Source organism: Mya arenaria, chromosome 16, assembly GCF_026914265.1.
Source record: "Mya arenaria isolate MELC-2E11 chromosome 16, ASM2691426v1".
Lineage (NCBI taxonomy): Eukaryota > Metazoa > Mollusca > Bivalvia > Myida > Myidae > Mya > Mya arenaria.
Genome location: NC_069137.1, coordinates 41,568,709 through 41,581,507, shown reverse-complemented (window position 1 = coordinate 41,581,507; position 12,799 = coordinate 41,568,709). Strand labels below are relative to the sequence as shown.

General features: G+C 34.0%; 1 long non-coding RNA gene across 1 annotated transcript; it reads left to right on the top strand.

Moving 5' to 3' along the window:
- Window positions 1–2,654: 2,654 nt before the first annotated feature.
- LOC128222494 (uncharacterized) lies at window positions 2,655–12,168 on the top strand. The gene is made up of 3 exons (XR_008259157.1): window positions 2,655–2,764; window positions 8,961–9,116; window positions 10,134–12,168. It is a non-coding gene; the product is annotated as an uncharacterized LOC128222494 (long non-coding RNA).
- The last annotated feature ends 631 nt before the right edge of the window (window positions 12,169–12,799 follow it).

Genomic DNA, 12,799 nt, shown 5'->3' with positions numbered 1-12,799 from the left:
TTAAAATAATAACGTTATCGTTAACAATGTTGTTAACTTTAAGTTTTGAACAATCGGCCCTTTGATTTTTATTACCAATTATCGCGCTTTGCTGTGTCTCTAGATCAGCATCTTTTAACATTTTGTGAATCTGCAGGACTGGTACCCATAAAACAACTCAAAGGGACTAGAATAAGAGGAAATATCCACAAAACATCTCAAACAGACTAGAATAAAAGGCGATATCCATTAAACATCTCAAAGGGACTTGAATAAGGGCCGGTATCCATTAAACATCTCAAAGGGACTTGAATAAGGGCCGGTATCCATTAAACATCTAAAAGGGACTAGAATAAGGGCCGGTATCCATTAAACATCTCAAAGGGACTTGAATAAGGGCCGGTACCCATTAAACATCTCAAAGGGACTAGAATAAGGGTCGGTATCCATTAAACATCTCAAATGGACTTGAATAAGGGCCGGTATCCATAAAACATCTCAAAGGGACTTGAATAAGGGCCGGTACCCATTAAACATCTCAAAGGGACTTGAATAAGGGCCGGTACCCATTAAACATCTCAAAGGGACTTGAATAAGGGCCGGTATCCATTAAACATCTCAAAGGGACTTGAATAAGAGCCGGTATCCATTAAACATCTCAAAAGGACTTGAATAAGGGCCGGTATCCATTAAACATCTAAAAGGGACTAGAATAAGGGCCGGTATCCATTAAACATCTCAAAGGGACTTTAATAAGGGCCGGTATCCATTAAACATCTCAAAGGGACTTGAATAAGGGCCGGTATCCATTAAACATCTCAAAGGGACTTGAATAAGGGCCGGTATCCATTAAACATCTCAAAGGGACTTGAATAAGGGCCGGTACCCATTAAACATCTAAAAGGGACTAGAATAAGGGCCGGTATCAATTAAACATTTAAAAGGGACTTGAATAAGGGCCGGTATCCATTAAACATCTCAAAGGGACTTGAATAAGGGCCGGTATCCATTAAACATCTCAAAGGGACTTGAATAAGGGCCGGTATCCATTAAACATCTCAAAGGGACTTGAATAAGGGCCGGTATCCATTAAACATCTCAAATGGACTTGAATAAGGGCCGGTACCCATTAAACATCTCAAAGGGACTAGAATAAGGGCCGGTATCCATTAAACATCTCAAAGGGACTTGAATAAGAGCCGGTATCCATTAAACATCTCAAAGGGACTAGAATAAGAGCCGGTATCCATTAAACATCTCAAAGGGACTTGAATAAGGGCCGGTACCCATTAAACATCTCAAAGGGACTAGAATAAGGGCCGGTATCCATTAAACATCTCAAAGGGACTAGAATAAGAGGTGATATCCGTAAAACACCTTAAAGGGACTAGAATAAGGGGTGATTTCCATTAAACAGCTTAAATGGACTAGAAATGGGGCGATTTCCATAACACATCTCAAAGGGACAAGAATAAGGGGCGATATCCATAAAACATCTCAAAGGGACTACAATAAATGGCGATGTCCATAACACATCTCACAGGGACGAGAATAAGGGGCGATATCCATAAAACATCTCAAAGGGACTACCATAAATGGCGATGTCCATAACACATCTCACAGGGACGAGAATAAGGGGCGATATCCATTAAACATTTAAAAGGGAGTAGAATAAGGGCCGCTATCCATTAAACATCTCAAAGTGACTAGAATTAGGAGCGATATCCATTAAACATTTAAAAGGGAGTAGAATAAGGGCCGCTATCCATTAAACATCTCAAAGCGACTAGAATAAGGGGCGATATCAATAAAACATCTCTCAGGGACTAGAATAAGGGGCGATATCCATAAAACATCTCTCAGGGACTAGAATAAGGGGCGATGTCCATTAAACATCGCAAAGGTACTAGAACATGGGCCGTTATCCATGAAACATCTCAAAGGGACTAGAATAAGGGGCGATATCCATAAAACATCTCTCAGGGACTAGAATAAGGGGCGATGTCCATTAAACATCGCAAAGGTACTAGAACATGGGCCGTTATCCATAAAAACATCTCAAAGGGACTAGAATAAGGGACGATATCCATAAAACATCTCTCAGGGACTAGAATAAGGGGCGATTTCCATTAAACATCGCAAAGGTACTAGAACATGGGCCGTTATCCATGAAACATCTCAAAGGGACTAGAATAAGGGGCGATATCCATAAAACATATCAAAGGGACTAGAATAAAAGCAATATCCATAAAAAATCTTAAAGGGACTAGAATAAGGGGCGATATCCATAAAACATCTCAAAGTCACAAGAATAGGGGCCGGTATCCATAAAACACCTCAAAGGGGCTAAAAAAGGCCCGATATCCATAAGACATCTCAAAAGGACTAGAATAAGAGGGGATATCCATTAAACCTCTCAAAGAGACTAGAATAAAAGCCGGTATCCAATAAACATCAAAAGGGACTAGAATAAGGGGCGTTATCCATAAAACATCTGAAAGGGACTAAAATAGAAATTTCAATGCGTTATTATGTTTAACTCATTTGAATTATTAATCAGAACAATATTACAAATCATATTGTTTTTATCATTGAACTCATCAAGCTGTTCATTTGTAAAGACTCAAATACTCATGCATGGAATGAATACGCGCTTTGTTGAAAATAGATATCGGTTTTGATTGCCCGTTTTATAGAAGTTTTAATTAAGTTTAAAGTTTATTTTTGACGAATAAAGACATGGATTTTAAATACTTAGTTTGTTTGTTTTTCACAACTTGCACAGGTAATTAGTACGCTTTTAGTATTTGTTTCTATCCATGTTTACTTAAATATTTTTTTTTATTTTATCTTAAAACGTATGTGAGGACAGCGATTAAAACGCTGTAGTAATATATAATAACTGATGCTGTTTTCAGTGAATTATCAAATATATTACATCGTGTGAGCACCAGAAATTAAAGTTTCGTATTTGAACTTTCGGTTTTCACGGTAAGAAGTCATTTGGAAGCCGACTGAAACATACATTTTAGTTTCTGCATGAATAAAACCTTTTAAAATGGTGTTATTTGTACTGAAATGCAAAGGCGTGCTTAGTTTAGGATTTTATCAAGACGTTTAACAAAAAAATATATTAAGAAGTATTTTTCGAAACTGTATACGCGCAGATGTTTAATGTTGACAATGAAGAAGGTAAACAATTTAAAGCTGCACTCTCACATATTTACCGATTTGACAACTTTTTTTTGTCTTGGAATGTGCCATTTTTTGGGTAAATATCAGTTAACCAGTGATATAAGACTGCTGATACAAGATCAGATCGCAGATGTTATATGTTATGGCTTAATGCGTTACTAACGGTTTAAGAGAAATGAAAAAAAAATAAACATCAATATTTTGAACATAAATATACAAAACTGCTATCTGATTTTTGTCAGCAGACTTAAATCACAGGTTCCCATGCATTTTCGCATAACTTGTCTCGTTCCAAGCCCAAAAAAAATAATAGAAAATGAAGTTTTCATAACATTTAATTTGTGAGATTGCAGCTTTAAAACAGAGAGTTCAGTCGAAATATATTTGACTGTTTTCTAAATGATATAACGCATTAACTTCTTTAATTAAACAGACTTTTGCTATGTTCATTAAGGCAGGTACTGATCAATTGTTATATAGGGTAGAGAAAAAATGATAATGAATGCAGATATCTATCGACAACTTTTATACAGGAAAAATATAAATGATAACGAACGCGGATACTTATCAACATTTATACAGGGTAGAATTAAATGATATTGCCATCGGATACTTATCAACATTTATACAGGGTGAAATTAAATGATAATGCTATCGGATACTTATCAACACTTATACTGGGTAGATTTAAAGGACATTGCAAGCGGATACTTATCGACATGTATACAGGGTAGAATTAAATGATAATGCAAGCGGATACTTATCAACATTTATACATTGTAGAATTAAATGATATTGCAAGCGGATACTTATCAACATTTATACAGTGTAGAATTAAATGATAATGCAATCGGATACTTATCAACATTTATACAGGGAGGAATTAAATGATGTTGCCATCGGATACTTATCAACATTTATACAGGGTAGAATTAAAGGACATTGCCAGCGGATATTTATCGACATATATACAGGGTACAATTAAATGATAATGCAATCGGATAATTATCAACATTTAAACAGGGTAGAATTAAATGATATTGCAAGCGGATACTTATCAACATTTATACAGGGAAGAATTAAAGGACATTGCCAGCGGATACTTATCCACATTTATACAGGTTAGAATGAAATGGTAATGCAATCGGATACTTATCAACACTTATACAGGGTAGAATTAAATGATAATGCAATCGGATACTTATCAACATTTATACAGGGTAGAATTAAATGATAATGCAATCGGATAATTATCAATATTTAAACAGGGTAGAAATAAGTGATAATGCAGTCGGATACTTATCAAAATTTATACAGGGAGGAATTAAAGGAAATTGCCAGCGGATACTTATCAACATTTATACAGGGTAGAATTAAATGATAATGCAATCGGATACTTATCCATATTTATACAGGGTAGAATTAAATGATATTGCCATCGGATACTTATCAACATTTATACAGGGTGAAATTAAATGATAATGCTATCGGATACTTATCAACACTTATACAGGGTAGAATTAAAGGACATTGCCAGCGGATACTTATCGACATGTATACAGGGTAGAATTAAATGATAATGCAATCGGATACTTATCAACATTTATACATTGTAGAATTAAATGATATTAAAAGCGGATACTTATCAACATTTATACAGTGTAGAATTAAATGATAATGCAATCGGATACTTATCAACATTTATACAGGGAGGAATTAAATGATATTACCATCGGATACTTATCAACATTTATACAGGGTAGAATTAAATGATAATGCAATCGGATACTTATCAACATTTATACAGGGTAGAATTAAAGGACATTGCCAGCGGATATTTATCGACATATATACAGGGTACAATTAAATGATAATGCAATCGGATAATTATCAACATTTAAACAGGGTAGAATTAAATGATATTGCAAGCGGATACTTATCAACATTTATACAGGGTAGAATTAAAGGACATTGCCAGCGGATACTTATCCACATTTATACAGGTTAGAATGAAATGATAATGCATTCGGATACTCATCAACATTTATACAGAGTAGAATTAAATGGTAATGCAATCGGATACTTATCAACATTTATACAGGGTAGAATTAAATGATAATGCAATCGGATACTTATCAACATTTATACAGGGTAGAATTAAATGATGATGCAATCGGATAATTATCAATATTTAAACAGGGTAGAATTAAGTGATAATGCAATCGGATACTTATCAAAATTTATACAGGGAGGAATTAAAGGAAATTGCCAGCGGATACTTATCAACATTTATACAGGGTAGAATTAAATGATAATGCAATCGGATACTTATCCATATTTATACAGGGTAGAATTAAATGATATTGCCATCGGATACTTATCAACATTTATACAGGGTGAAATTAAATGATAATGCTATCGGATACTTATCAACACTTATACAGGGTAGAATTAAAGGACATTGCCAGCGGATACTTATCGACATGTATACAGGGTAGAATTAAATGATAATGCAATCGGATACTTATCAACATTTATACATTGTAGAATTAAATGATATTGAAAGCGGATACTTATCAACATTTATACAGTGTAGAATTAAATGATAATGCAATCGGATACTTATCAACATTTATACAGGGAGGAATTAAATGATATTGCCATCGGATACTTATCAACATTTATACAGGGTAGAATTAAATGATAATGCAATCGGATACTTATCAACATTTATACAGGGTAGAATTAAAGGACATTGCCAGCGGATATTTATCGACATTTAGACAGGGTAGAATTAAATGATATTGCAAGCGGATACTCATCAACATTTATACAGGGTAGAATTAAAGGACATTGCGAGCGGATACTTATCGACATTTATACAGGTTAGAATGAAATGATAATGCAATCGGATACTTATCAACATTTATACATTGTAGGATTAAATGATAATGCAATCGGATACTTATCAACATTTAAACAGGGTAGAATTAAATGATATTGCAAGCGGATACTTATCAACATTTTTACAGTGAGGAATTAAAGGAAATCCAGCGGTTACTTATCGAAATTTATACAGGGTATAATTAAATGATAATGCAATCGGATACTTATCAATATTTAAACAGGGTAGAAAATAAATGATATTACACGCGGATACTTATCAACATATACAGGGTAGAATAAAATTACATTGCAAGCGGATATTGATCAATATTTATACAGGGTAGAATTAAATAATAATGCTAGCGGATACTTATCAGCATTTATACAGGGTAGAATTAAATGATATTGAAATCGGATACTTACCAACGTGTATACAGGGTTAAAATAAATGCTAATGAAGCAGGACTTTTCAACCTTTATAACATTTTCCTGCTTTAAATATTGTCAGTGTCGATCATTTTCATATTCATTAGCAAGATATTGATAATTTTTAGTCTCAGGAAAAAGTTTTAATAACAGGTAATATGAATCCCCGAATAGGAAATAGACATTATTATATAGTGTGCGATAATTTTGTTATTTTTATAGACCATGAATACTATATACCTGATTTGACATCGTCTAGATTAACTGATGACAAGGTTTATAATGAGTACGATTAAAAATTGATTGACGTTTGTAAATCATGTTCTTTGTGAATAGCCAACAGTAGAATAGGTCAAAATACTTCGACATTCTCGTTCATGAGTCACTTGGGCTCTATCGTTATATATAGTCTCTAACAGAACGATGGAACTTTTACGTGTATTGACACATTTAATGTCGATGTGTTTAGTGAGTGGTGTGATCATTGCTCACTGTCATTTGTTATCCAAAACAATAGTGTTGTATGTTTTGTTGAGCCTTCATCTGAGCGCGTATAAGAGTACAGTGGGGTGACGCATTTACAAAAAAATAATCGCTGTTGGTTATTTGGCAAGCTGACTGACTTTAATAACGTGTTACAAAGATTTGATTTATATAGTGCCGAAAGTATTGAACATAGTGTTCATGATTTTATATGTTTAAAAAGGGGCGCTGCATTTTAAAACGTTTGGTTCGACCAAGCGTGCCGTGAGGCCAAATTGTTGGGCAAAAATGCCTTATATGTCTTTAATTGTAATAAGAATGTTAATAACAGATCAAATATAATTTGACATGAAATAGCCTACAAGCGTGTAGTCAAACGTATACGAAGAGTCTACGAAAACAGTAAAATAAAGGAAATTGAAAGGTTGAGGCATTCTAAGCCACCAGATTTTTGAAACTATTTTAACATAACATACCTTGTGCAAATAGCAATTTTTTTTATGAATGATTTCTACAATTATTCTTCATCATTGCAAAATTATATAACTTCAGCTAAAAACCATGAAGCAGGCTGTTTTAGCAATTGTAGGTTCGAGGAACGAGATAATCCTACTACTTCTGAAGAAATAAAAAGGTAGTTAAATCACACCAGAGGGGTAAAGCTTTTGGTAATGACCAATTGTTTAATGAGTATTTTATCGAGGCAGATAATATTATGTCGTCTCATTTAGTTGATTTATTTAATGATATTCTTAACTCTGAACAATTTATATTGGGGTGGTTGAAAGACATGATTGTTCCTGTATTCAAAAAGAACGATCCGAATAACCAAGTAATTGCTGTAGAATTACATTAGTAAGTTGTTTTGCAAAGATTTCTACCGGAAAATTAAATAAAAGAGTGACTGACTTGATAGAAAATAAGAACATACTAAGCGATTCTCAATTTTGTGTTTCGTAGAGGGTCGGTCTAATTCAGATGTTATAATTATATTAAATGCAATTGTGCAAAAACTGTAACATGATAAGAAACTATTGTACTGCTCTTTTATTGAGATAGCTTTATAAAGCAGGAGTAGGTTGGAAAATGCTTAGAATTGTTAAGAAAATGTCTGCCATGGGAAATCATGTGTTAAAATGAAGCTCGTTTTCTGATTACTTTGATTGTGCTGTCGGCCTTAAACAAGGGGAAGTAATGTCCCCGATTTTATTTGCCCTTTTCGTCGATGATGTTGAGCTATCTTTACTAGATATGCCTGTAAGCGGACTTACCTTAGATGATATTACTGTTATACTGATGACATTGGCGGACGACATTGTGGTTTAAGGCAAAACTGTTGATGAATAACAAAATAGCTTACATTTGTTGCATGTTTGTTGTTTGTAATGGGGACTAGAAGATAACATAGAAATGATGAAGATACTGGTATTTTGGAAAAAGGGCATTTTATGTGAAAATGAAAAATGAACATATGACAATGCATATCTTGAAACTGTTGATGATTTTAATTACCTTGGAAAATATTTTATCTAAACCGGCGGATATTTTGTTCTAAACCAAGAATCTATAGAAGAGAAAGGTCTGAAGGTTCTTTATGAAATTATAAATAACAAAGCATAACAACTTTAAGCCTAGCGTTCTATGTCCATTGTTTGACGCTTTCGTCGGGGCCACGTTGAGTCATGGGTCAGCAACATGGGGATCTTCAAATTCAAAAGGGTTCGAGCGTATTCACCTTACATTTTGTAAATACACGCTTGATGTTAAAAAACAATTTATGCAAGATGGCCTATCTGCGAAATAATAGGTAGATACCCTCTTTACGTTAACAGATTTGCTAGTTCTTTTTATATATAAAGTTTCGCTTTTTTATAGCAATATATCCTCACCATAAAACAATGGCTTACCTGAAAGCATACCGTAAAATAATTTTACATGAAACAAAACTATGCACATCAAATTGTGACTAATTGTGTATTATTTATTTTCAGTGTCAGAGGTTCTGTCCTTGACCTGTTACCAATGCAATTCGATAACCACGCCGAACTGTAGGGACCCATTCAGCTCGAAAAGAGTAAATACCTCGGGTTGCATCGGCGTTTGCTCGAAACTAAAAATCAACGATGAACACTTTTTAATTGGGGGCGGTATGTATGTCCCATGATAGTTTTATTTTTTAAATATAATTGACCTACTTGGGGTCACCCAGCATGTTTCAATAAGGATATTTTACCAGTTACGTCATCTGGGTCTTTCGTCTTGTGACGTTGGGTGTAACACGTTAAGCGTCTCGTAGGCTTTTATTAAATATGTGGTGTCTTCAACTTCCTACTTCTAGCCAAAGGAGGCTGGTGACTGTACAAAGGCGGTACCGTTACGATCATAGCATAAAATGTCAGTTTTGTATGTTATAAAGATAAATAGACAAGTAAAAACCTTCTCAATATTTAAATTCAACAATTCATTTAAATACCAGCCAACCACCACCCGTGGTTCCAGGCATACTTTTAATACCAAGATCAGGCAGTAATTCTTCAGAACTAGAAAACCGAATCATTGAAATGTCCATAACAATCATCATTTGTATAGCAAAATTTATTAATTGACTTAAAATAACCTTTTCCAACGTTTTTTTTTCCACACGGAAAGCTTCAACGTCGTGGTTCTGTATACTATAGTGTATGCCATATTAGCATTAGCATTAGCCACATTACACATCCAATGAGTTTTGACTGAGATTTCAACGACCTGTATAAATTATGAGATGTTGCAGGCAGGTAATCTTTTGGCTAGCTTTATTATAGAAACTCTTCAATTTGTTCATAGTAAGAATTAAACAACTATTGACCAAGGTTTATACAATCGGCTGCTGCTGTTTGAACCTGTATTCTGTCTGTATTCCCGACGTCCCATTTCCCATCCCGAAGCTGGAACCAGAAAAAAAAAAACATTCATAAGTGCTTACTTAAATTTCTCAAGGGCTGGGTTGAGACTCAAACTAGGAGAATACCACAAACAATAACTGACTGAAATATAACCCTTACGTATGACACAATAAATTTCTATATTTACTTTTTATTGTGGCATCAGTATGTGCTATGAAGATCATTTAGTAACATCCGTTTCCAAACATAGTCTGACATTTTAACTTTTTGTACTTGCAGAAATAGTTAGGGATTGCCTACCAACCAGCTTCGTATATGGCGGTGATACTTGCGAACAGGCTTCCGCCTTCGGTTACTCCGGGGAACTCTGCATGTGTAACGCCAACCTTTGCAATGCAGCAGGCTTGACATCAGCTACCTGGAGTAGTATTGCCATAACAGCCATTTTCTTCACCAATCTCATTGTTTACTGGACGTAAATCTAAGCGTGAAGGAAAACAGATTTGCGAAATTTTAATATTGTTCTGCTGTGAAAATTATAACAAAACATATACTCGGCCAGGAAAGGATTGTGACCTGAGATCTTATATTTTTCTAGGTTTATGTCGCATCAAAAGAGGTTTTTAGCGATTAGTCTGCTCCAAATTAAAAAGAGTTTCAAGTAAATGCCATAATTATCGTTATGTCTAAAGCAAAAAGGGGTTAACATGGAAAAGTGAAAAAGTTCGTCGATTTGTTAGAGCTGGCGCGTTTCGGTTAAATACGTCAAAACGTGTCGGCTCGATATCGGTTGGCTCGATTTCCTCGTTGCCTTGGAATTATGTTAAAGGATCGATTTGTATTAACTCTTTGTAAGAGCTCCCGCTTTGTTCGATATTCGCGAGGCTCAAAGTATTTTGGCCGGTCCCTGCGATATCGAGTCAACGGGGTTTCTCTGTATGTTCAACTGAAATTTGATCTCCAAATAGTCTTACAAAATGATAAAATCGTGAAAAGTCGCTTTGCAGCTGATATTTTGTAGTAATGTACTAGTTGTGGCTTTGTTGACAGACACTACCCGTATCAAATAAAACGCATTGTCGCATGACTTTTTCTTTTGCCGAGTATATCTTCTTTTGACATTTTTTATTGAATTGATATTTTTTACTTGTCTCATTATTTTTTTCTCTTTTTTTCATGAAATATTTTCATGTGCGATTCTTGTTTGGTTGCATAAATTTTATTATAATAAATGCTCTTTAGAGGATATACTTTGATTGTTTTCCATGATTATGTGTGCAAGCTTGTCTGAGAGTATTATTATTGGTATTTATTTAATATTTTTACAGAAAAACACATTTAATGACAGTATATTTTTATCCAACCTGCACTTGATTCAACTATAATTCAAACGTTGTATAAGCCGTTTGTGTCTCAGAAACAGATGCATTTTCTTTAACTATGAGTGTTGTCAACCGTGATGTTTTATGACCATTTGCCATATAATCACCATAGCCATCGGCCATTTTGCAGAATATAAGGATATTTTATGTCATACCAGTGACTCTTTATGTTAACTTTATTGTAAGTTAAGTAGCTCATAAGTAAGCTAGGGTAAAGTGTTACTTGTCTCATGATAAATCGTGTGTTTATGAGCTATGGACTTTGATTACAACTGTGCTTAACCTATATACTATGTAGACATATGTGAGGTTATGGTTAAAACTCCCAGTGGACTGTTATTCCAGTGAGCTAATGTCTCACTGACATTCCCAGGGCGGTAGTCCAATCAATTATCAGTAAATCTAATGTGGTGCGTTGGCTAGATGTGCGATTTTTGCATGTTTGTATCTCTCTAAGCAGTGTTAACATTGTGTTTAGTGACTTTTGCACTTTTTCTGTTGGTTTGATTTAGTTAAGTTTGAAAAAATTTAATAATTTAATTTTAAATAAATGTCATATCAATTCAGACGGTTTTCATTTTGTACGTTAGTTAACAAGGAAGTTAAATGTACTGTAAGAGTTATCTGGCCTTACGTGGCAAAATGTAAACACAAAGAAGAAGAAATATTATTACCGTTAACGCATCGACGACGACAAAGGTGGACAAAAGTTTATTGTATTTTATTATTTCAACGATGTGCAACAAACTGAGTACATTAGAAAGATCCGTTTTTCTTGATATGTCATGCATTTTAAAGAGAATATAAGCAATATGTATGTCTCTTACCTTTATATTTGAAATACTGCATATTGTTTTATATGTGTGTTTGTACTTTGTTCAATGTTCTAGTGAGATTTGATAAGGTTGAATAAATACCCAGACAAGTATTAAATAAAATGCGTTCGAATGCTTTCCAGCCTAATAAATGGACTTAGTATATATATTGTCCAATACATTTTACTTTGGAATCCTAGTTTTATTACAAACCCAATTCACATGCCAAATTATACTGTTTGATCAGTTTTTACTGCATGATGCTGTTTTTGCAGGTGTGTTACTTTACACTTTGCAAATACAATGATTTGCCATAAATGAAATGCTATTTCAGTAACTGTGCCTCTTTATGTAAATATAATTATATAGATAACAGATGAAAGCATTCGATTTATATTGGTAATCAATATTCAGAGTACCATTTAGAGAAACATATTTTAGCGTACCATTTCATTAATAAAAATACAAGCTTAGAAGACATAAAACAACTTAACAATTCACAGTATTAACTATGTATAGTATATTCATAGGAAGTACCATTAAGCATCATTAGTACGTTTAGAACATTTGAAAATGTTGTTGGTTTTTCGTTGAAGTCTCCATTAAACATCAGTATTATACCAAAAATAATCCTTGACATAAAATATTCTTCTCCATCGCCCTTTTCCGGACGAATTGCCACAAGGTAACGGCTTATAATATAGAACATGCAATATTAGCGACAATACACATTTGTACTTCAACGTTC